The following is an 8073-nucleotide window of genomic DNA, read 5'->3' on the forward strand; positions in this document are numbered from 1 at the left end:
CTCAGGAATGGAATCACAATCTTTTCAATTAAATGGATAATTAACAACTTTTTTGACTATCAAAATCTCGTGATTGAAGTTGGTGGCGCTTGCACGTGCAGTCCCAGCTACTCGGGAGGCTGAGGTGGGAGGATCGCTTCAGGCCAGAGTTTGAATCCAGCTGGGGCAACATAGCCAGACTTCGTCTCTAAAAAATAAAATAAAATAAAAACCTCGTGATCAAGTGATGAAACAGATAAATGCCTTTCTCAGTCCTAATTTAAGGAGTTCTTTAAACCAAGCCCACAATTTTATAGCATGTCACTTTTCCCAGCATTAATTTAGTCTGTGTTAATGCACACAAACATGAAAATTTAAAGATAATTTAGAATATTATCTAGTATTGTGAGTATTTGAAAAAAATATTTGTGATACCATCATCGCTTGCACACGTACAGACATATCTGTAGGAAGTGTAGTTCATAGGTCAAGTATGGGAAATTATAATTTGGAAGGGGATTATTTTATTTTATTCACCCTTTGATAAGCAATAATATACATTGTACAAAATGCAAAATAACAAAAGGATAAATGGTAAAAAAAATCTTCCTTACACCCCTGTCCCTCCGGCTCCTCTCCCTAGAAGTGACCAGTGCTATTCACTTCCTTCGTTATGGGCTATATTTCTGGCTACCTTAATCCAATTTTTTTCAAAATCCTTGGCCAGTGGGTTATTCCTTCCTTCTTTTCTTTCTAATTTCTTTCTGCTCTTTCTTCCTCCACCCGCTCCTCCTCCTCCTCCTTTACATTTTTACTGCTACTAATTGTTGGCTTGATGTCAATACACCTATCTCCATTCTTTACTTTGTAACCCACAGGGATACCAGGTCATCCCATGAAAGTTAAATTGTTTTTTTTAACTCATCTAAAAACATTCTTGCGAGTGTTTATATTAAAAAAAAAATAGGCATACTATTTAAATTTTTAATTGATGATTTCATTATCATTGTATCATAATTTCTACATTTTTAAGTTTATTTTGGTCAGATATAGTTTTAACTCTCATCTGAACTTAAACTTTTCCATTTGGAAGTCATCTTTTCCTAGTCAAAACCCTTTTTCAAGTTTCAATTTCCTGAAGACTAGCTTTAACCTACGTGATGCCTTTCCATAAGTCATAGAGTATAATTTTACAGCCAGGCACCTAGAGACAGGACGGCAGCAGAACATTTACCTTTTTCTCCCAGTCTGGAGAGTTTTTTTCAAGCTTTATGTCTTATTTTTCTTGGTAATCTTTAAGACCATTTCTCTTACATTCATGTAGTCTTAGTGGTCTTTTGGATCCAATTGTAGAAGCCCTGTTGAATTTGAGCTACTGTACTCAACTTTATTTTCTACTTTTCTCCGTGGGTGAGTTATCCTATCTAATTCAAAGGCGTCTCTCAAAGGAGGCTCCTGCCCTCTGTCATTTGTAACATATCCACACCAGTCCTCCAGGAACAGAAAGCTTTGACTAATGAAGGTTTCAGAATGCCTGAAGTCCCTTTTGGAGTCCTAGATCCTCTTGGGTACATATGAGCTTTCAGAAAAAATAAATCACGGCCAGATAACAAAAGAAATGAGAAAACTCTTAGGTAAACCGAAATTACACAGAAGCCCCGTAAGAACAATGGGAAAGAAAGAAGGGAAATGAATTCATTAAGAGGGAGAAAGCACATTCTCCCCAAAGCCCTGAGCGTCCCATAAAGACAGTCACTCATGCATTTATCCTCTGGGGGGCAGCAGTTCCCTGTAAAGGAGGAAAGGTAACTTTGGGAGAGTTGTTCTACCTCTCCCAGGCACTCCATTTCCCATTTTATTAGCAGTGAGGAAAGCACTCTACTAGGGCTCCAAGAGCACAAAGAATCCTTAGGCACTTGAATAAGATTAACAGTTCAAGCTGAATCACCTCTCAAATGTAGAAACAAGTACATTTTGTTGGTTCCTCTTCTGAGTCAGCTCCTAATGACTCACAGGTGAGTCTCCACCTATTTTATGGATCCACACCTCACAGTGGTGGCCACAGGGCAGTACAGTAACAGCAATGACAAATACCATACTAACTGAATTTTCTTACCCACTGCAGTCTTCCAGCAGTATGTCATTATTAAAAGGTATTCACATATCTATTATAATTATAAAATAATTTATGGCAATCAAAAGACTTAAAAGATGATCATAATATATATCAAGTGAAAAATAGAGATTATATGCTGTATTTACAGCATGATCCCTTTTTTTGGAATACATATGCTTGCAGACATTTGGAGAAAAACGTTTCTGGAAAGTCATAACCAAAATGTCTACAGTACTTTCCTTCATCTGGTGAGTTACAATAGCTTTTATTTTCTTCTTTACATTATTCTGTGTTTTCTAAATTTTCTGTGCTAAACATTGAACTATACAATATAAAATAGCATATAAAAGAAGAGTACATATATGAGAAACTTCACAGAAAAATTAATCATGAATTTTAATATTTAAATTAATATTTAAATATGAATAGCCTCAGTCCTACATTTTCCTGGCTTTTATTCATTAATGTTTATAGAGCATATATAACTAGCATAAAGTTGTTTGGAGATGGATAAGATTTCAAGACCGGTACGAAATGTTCAAAAAAGGGGGGTTAAATGCTGTAAAAGAGCACGTGCTCATTATTCTTCCAGGGCCACTGTGAGCAAATGCCAGGGCTCATATCTTCCTTTTTTCCTCTTGGTCTGGTCCTGTGTTAGGTCTCTAGAATTAAAGCAGCCATCAGGGTCTAGATTGCCTCCTGACAGAATTCTAGGTTCACAGAGGAGGGTGGGCCACGGTGGTCATCTCATCCTGCCCTCCGACCTCGCTCAGAAATTCTCCCTAGAATACTTCTAACTTCCTGCCTCTACTTCAACACCTTCAGAGCTATGGAGCTCAATATTTATGCCTGAAATGTTGATCTTTGTCCTTTGCCTGTCTGGAAAACGTCTACTCATCATTCAATATTCAAGTCAGGTGTGCTGTTTCTGTGAGGCTCAGGTGGCACAGTCATCTGGCGATTATGAGCACGGACTCTGTCATCAGAGAGAGCTGAGTCCAGTCTTGCCTCCCCTACTTATAGTTGCTTACACTTAAGTGTAAGCTTATCTCACTTCTCTGAGCCTCAGTTTTCTTACCTGTAAAATGGGGTTCATAGATGTGATACTATGTATAAGATCTTCAGGTGGTGTCTGTTACGTGGCAGGTAAGTAATTAATGATAATGACTATTATTTGTCACATCAGTGGTTGCAACACTGACCTGCACATTAAAATCACCTGTAGAGCTTTTAAAACATCATTTAATAAGTCTCAGCTGATGCTGCTAGCAAGGTATTAATGTATTTTTTAAAGTTGCCTGAGTGTTTGTAATGTATGGCCATTGCACTTGACCAGTGATTCTGAAAGTACAGTCCCCAGACCGGCAGCACCAGCATCTCCTGGGGAACTGTCAGACATGCAAATTCTAGGGCCCCACCACAGACCTGCTGAATAGGAAACTCCAGAATTGTGCCCCAGCAATTTGGGTTTTAATAAGCCTTCTAGGAGATTCTGATGCACACTAAAATCTGTGAACAGCAACACACTGGATTGTAAGCTGAGCAAAGGCATGAACTGTGTCTGTCTTGCTCAATACTGAATTCCTAGGGACTAACATTGTGCCATGTACAAATTCAGTTTAACTCAATTTAATTCAAGAAATATTCATTGAGATACCCCAATTACACTGATTTGATTAATTCACATTGTATGCCTGTGTCAAAACATCACATATACCCTATAAATATATACAACTATTATGTACCCATGATAATTAGAAATAAAAAATTTAAAAAAATATTTATTGAGCACTAATTTCCTGTTATGCACTGTGCCTGGGCCCTGGGAATACGATGCTTTGTGAGCTAGATCTTTGCCCTCTCAGCTTCTTGCAGCCTCTCAAACGTGATTCTTTCTTCTCTCTGCTGTCACTGCAGATTAAATACACCTCTACCATTGGAATTTTTATGCTGATTTATTTATATTTTTATGGGTCTGTGTCTTCCACTAAAGTGTGACCTTCTTTTTTTTTTTTTTTTTTTAATTTTTGATGTGGGGACTCACTATGTTGCCCAGGCTGATCTAAAGCATGAACTTCTTGAGGGCAGGAATAGCCTTTCTTCATTTGCTTAGAAGATGCTCCGATGCAGTCACATTGCTGGGCCTGGTTCTGCATTTGGAAGCGTGTTCTCCCAATGTAAAACGATAGGGTAAGAAAAGGCTGGTGTGTCAGTCAAGGTTTGACTGAAGCAAAACCGCTGCCAATACTGTGGCATAGGAAATTTATCTAGATCTTATGCCATTGTGGGAGGAGCTGGGAAAGTAAGGTCCAGAGAGAGGTTGGAGGCTCAGGAAAAAGTACTAATCAGCCTTCCAAAAACATTGGTGCTGCTGGGCAAGTCAGAGGTTTTAGGGAAATCTGGGCAACCACATCCAGCTGCCAGAGGGACTCTGCAGGGGAGTTAGTGGAGGAATCTGGAAAAGGCTCTTGCTCCCGGGGGGTCCACTATGTCAGCATGGCTGGCAGTGAAAGAAGAGCTGCATGCAGAGCAGGGGAGGGGAGGACAGGCTGGACCCTTCAGCATTTCTGCATTCATCTGTCACTGTGTCTTACCCGGACAAGGTTCAGAGAGTAGTGGCTGCTGCTTTCTTCCATCTTCCAAATCTCACACAAATTTCTCCTTTGGATAACTCTAACCTAGAACTCTAACCTATAGGAAAGGGGCTTCTTGAAAACAAAAACTGCTTAGCCCAAACTGGTACTTATATGTATTTTTTTATAAGTTATTGTATCATCCATTTTTTTAAATTTTTAATTTTTAAAAAATTTTTTTAGAGATGAGGTCTTGCTCTGTCACCCAGGCTAGAGTGCAGTGGCATGATCATGGCTCTCTGCAGCCTCAGATTCCTGGGCTCAGGCGATCCTCCTGCCTCAGCCTTCCAAGTAGCTTGGACTACAGGCCTGTGCCACTATCCCCAGCTTTCACCCATTTTTAATGAATGTATTGAATTGTGTTATTTCCCCCCATTCAATGTGGTACCATCTCTATTTGCCATAGAGAGAAGATATAAAGACAGAAAGGCTGTTATAATCAAGGTATTTTGCTAGAGTCCTATTTCTAATTCGGTAGTAGAAATAGAAGTTAAGATTACTTTCAGATAGCCTACAGAAGATACTCTTAAAAGTAAAAAGAAGAAAAAAAGGTAGATACAGATTGCTTTCAGGGAATAATTACTTTCTGTTCTTTTTGATATGATAAGGAGTCTTGTAATTGCAATTTCCCACATGTTTTCCAGCCTCGTTCATGAGTATCTAAGGATACTCTGTTTGTATGGCAAGTGCCACAGGTAACAGAGTAAATGAAATGGCTCTGATCAATTTGAGTTGAAATGTTGTAGTGTTTCATGTTCCATTTGTATATTGATTTCATGTTTATTCAGCTATTGAAATGTTTTAAATTATGTGCATTTTAGGTCAGTCTGTTTCTTTATGAGCTACTAGATAGAAAGCACAGACCAGCTCCCAGTTTCCTTGTTTGTGTCAATGGCATCATCGTTCCCTTAGGCACCTAGATGGAAAACTTTGTCATCTTTGATTTATTCCTGTCATTCATTCTTCATACTCAGTAAGTAATGTCTTTGAAATGCCGTTTATACCCATCTTGCTATCTCTATTCTCTGTTTTTCTTTTATTTTTGAAACATAGTCTTGCTCTGTTACCCAGACTGAAGAGCAATGGTGCAGTCATACCTCAATATAATCTCAAACTCCTGGGCTCAAGCAATTCTCCTGCCTCAGCCTCCTGAGTAGCTGTGACTACAGGTACAAACCACCATACCCAGCTAATTTTCTTTATTTTTTGTAGAGACAGGGGTCTCACTTTGTTGCCAGGCTGTGTTCAAACTCCTGGCCTCAAGTGATCCTCCTGCCTCAGCCTCCCAAAATCCTGGGATTATAGGCATGAGCCACCGCTCCTGGCCACAATCTCTATTCTTATTGCAACTCTAGTGCGTACAATACTTATAATCATTCATCCTTCCAGCCATCTCTCATGAGAAACCTATTTTCAAAAAGATTTGAAAGTGTTCATCAAGTGGAACAATGTAAAACTGGATAACTAAGATTAAAAAGACAACAGAGAGGGCCTAAATCAATTGTTTTCACCTTTGGATGCCTTAGAATCAATAGAGAGTGTGTGAAAACTACTGACATGCAGGACTACTCCCAGAGATTTGGATTCAAACGATCTGGAGCTCCCTAGGTTATTCTAATGTGCAGCCAAGGTTGAGAACCTGCGGAAGTAGAAATGAGGGAGAAAATATTACCAGCCACTTGACAAGAGCTAATTACAACATTTGAATCCTGAGGGTAGCTACAAAGGCAAAACGGCTGTGTGCTGTGTTACACACATCTCATTGTCTGACAAAGCATTTTCCCCCAGAGCTCAATTCTAAAAATAATACATTATTATATGTATGTCCTAGTAATGTAATAGCTACCCTTTACTGCATGCTTACCATGTGCTAAGCATTATGCTAATTGCAGGAATTTATCTCTTTTAATTCTCAAAACACACCTATAAGGTGAGTATATTATTAATCTAATATTTCTGATGAGGAAACTGGGGCTTTGAGAAATGAAATAAATTGGCAGCTTTTGGACTTACAGTGTGTAGCTATAGAACCCTGGTTTTTAACCACCTCACCATACTGGCTCTAAAATATACTGGGTAACACCTCCAATTAAAGTTTTGCAAAAGACAGAATGGTTTCAAATGAAGATTCTTGTAAAATACGGGCTGAAGCTATAATCTTAAATAATTTAACACAAGCATTTTTGCAAAATGTTGAGACGGTATTTTGTTTTTTGGTCATCTAACAACTTAGACTCTAACTTACTAAAAGACACATTGGAACTTCTGGAAGAGTAGCTTTTTACATATCTACTGGATCCTCTCCAGTCTTCTCTGGGGAGGATCTGTGTTCTTCCACAAGGTGAAGGTACAGAGCACCAGCAGAGGGGGAGCACAGGAATGGAACAGCCAGACAGACTGAGACAAGACCAACAAGGCTGTGTCCTCCTGTGAGTTAAGTCTGTTAGAACCAGGCCTAGGAGCCGGAAATGGAGGGTGGAGTAAAAGGGCAACACGGGTAGGTGTGGTGTCTCACCCCTGTAATCCCAGCACTGGGGGAGGCTGAGGTGGGAGGATCACTTGAGCTCAGGAGTTTGAGGCTGCAGTGAGCTGTGATCACACCACTGTACTCCAGCCTGGGTGACAGAGCGAGACTCTGTCTTGAAAAACAAAACAACAAACAAACAAAAGCCAATAGGGACCTCCAGCTTGAGGAGCTAGGCTTGGACAATGTGAGGAGTGTGGGTTGGACTAGACAAGAGGAAATTCCTGCACTGGAGAGAAGCATAGAGGGAGGAAGCTGTGTGGTTCTAGAGTCAAGGTCAAACACCTGGGTGTCCCTCTGGCTCGGGCGTGGGATTGGATGCAGATATTTAAAAAGTAAGAAAGGTAGGTTCTGAGTCATAGGAAACTCTTGTTTATATTGTCTAACAAGGACCTGAAGTGTAAATACTTAATATTGTTGAGTAAAGTGAGCCTGTAGGCTTTAGATAACAATCCCGAGTGGTCATTCTTCTATTAAAACATGATAGTTTGGGGATACCTGGAACAGCACCCTGACCCCATTCTCTTCTCATTCTGATCCACACTGCACAGGACCTTCAGAATAATCTGTCTTAAACATTTGAACATGTCGAGATCTGTAGAAGGGGTTCTACTGCCTACTTCAACCTAAACTCCCAACTGGGCTTCAGTCTACCTTTCCAAGTTGGTCCCTCCACTCTTCAACATCTTATCACGTTGGTCATGTCTGCTCACTGTTCCATAAAAGGTCATGCTTGGATTACCTCTTTGTTCCATATGCTTTTGACTTCCCAGTGGGATTATAAGCTCTTTGAGGGAAAGGATTTATGTCTTTTAAAATTT

This window comes from Eulemur rufifrons, chromosome 7, assembly GCF_041146395.1.
Source record: "Eulemur rufifrons isolate Redbay chromosome 7, OSU_ERuf_1, whole genome shotgun sequence".
In the NCBI taxonomy this organism is placed as follows: domain Eukaryota; kingdom Metazoa; phylum Chordata; class Mammalia; order Primates; family Lemuridae; genus Eulemur; species Eulemur rufifrons.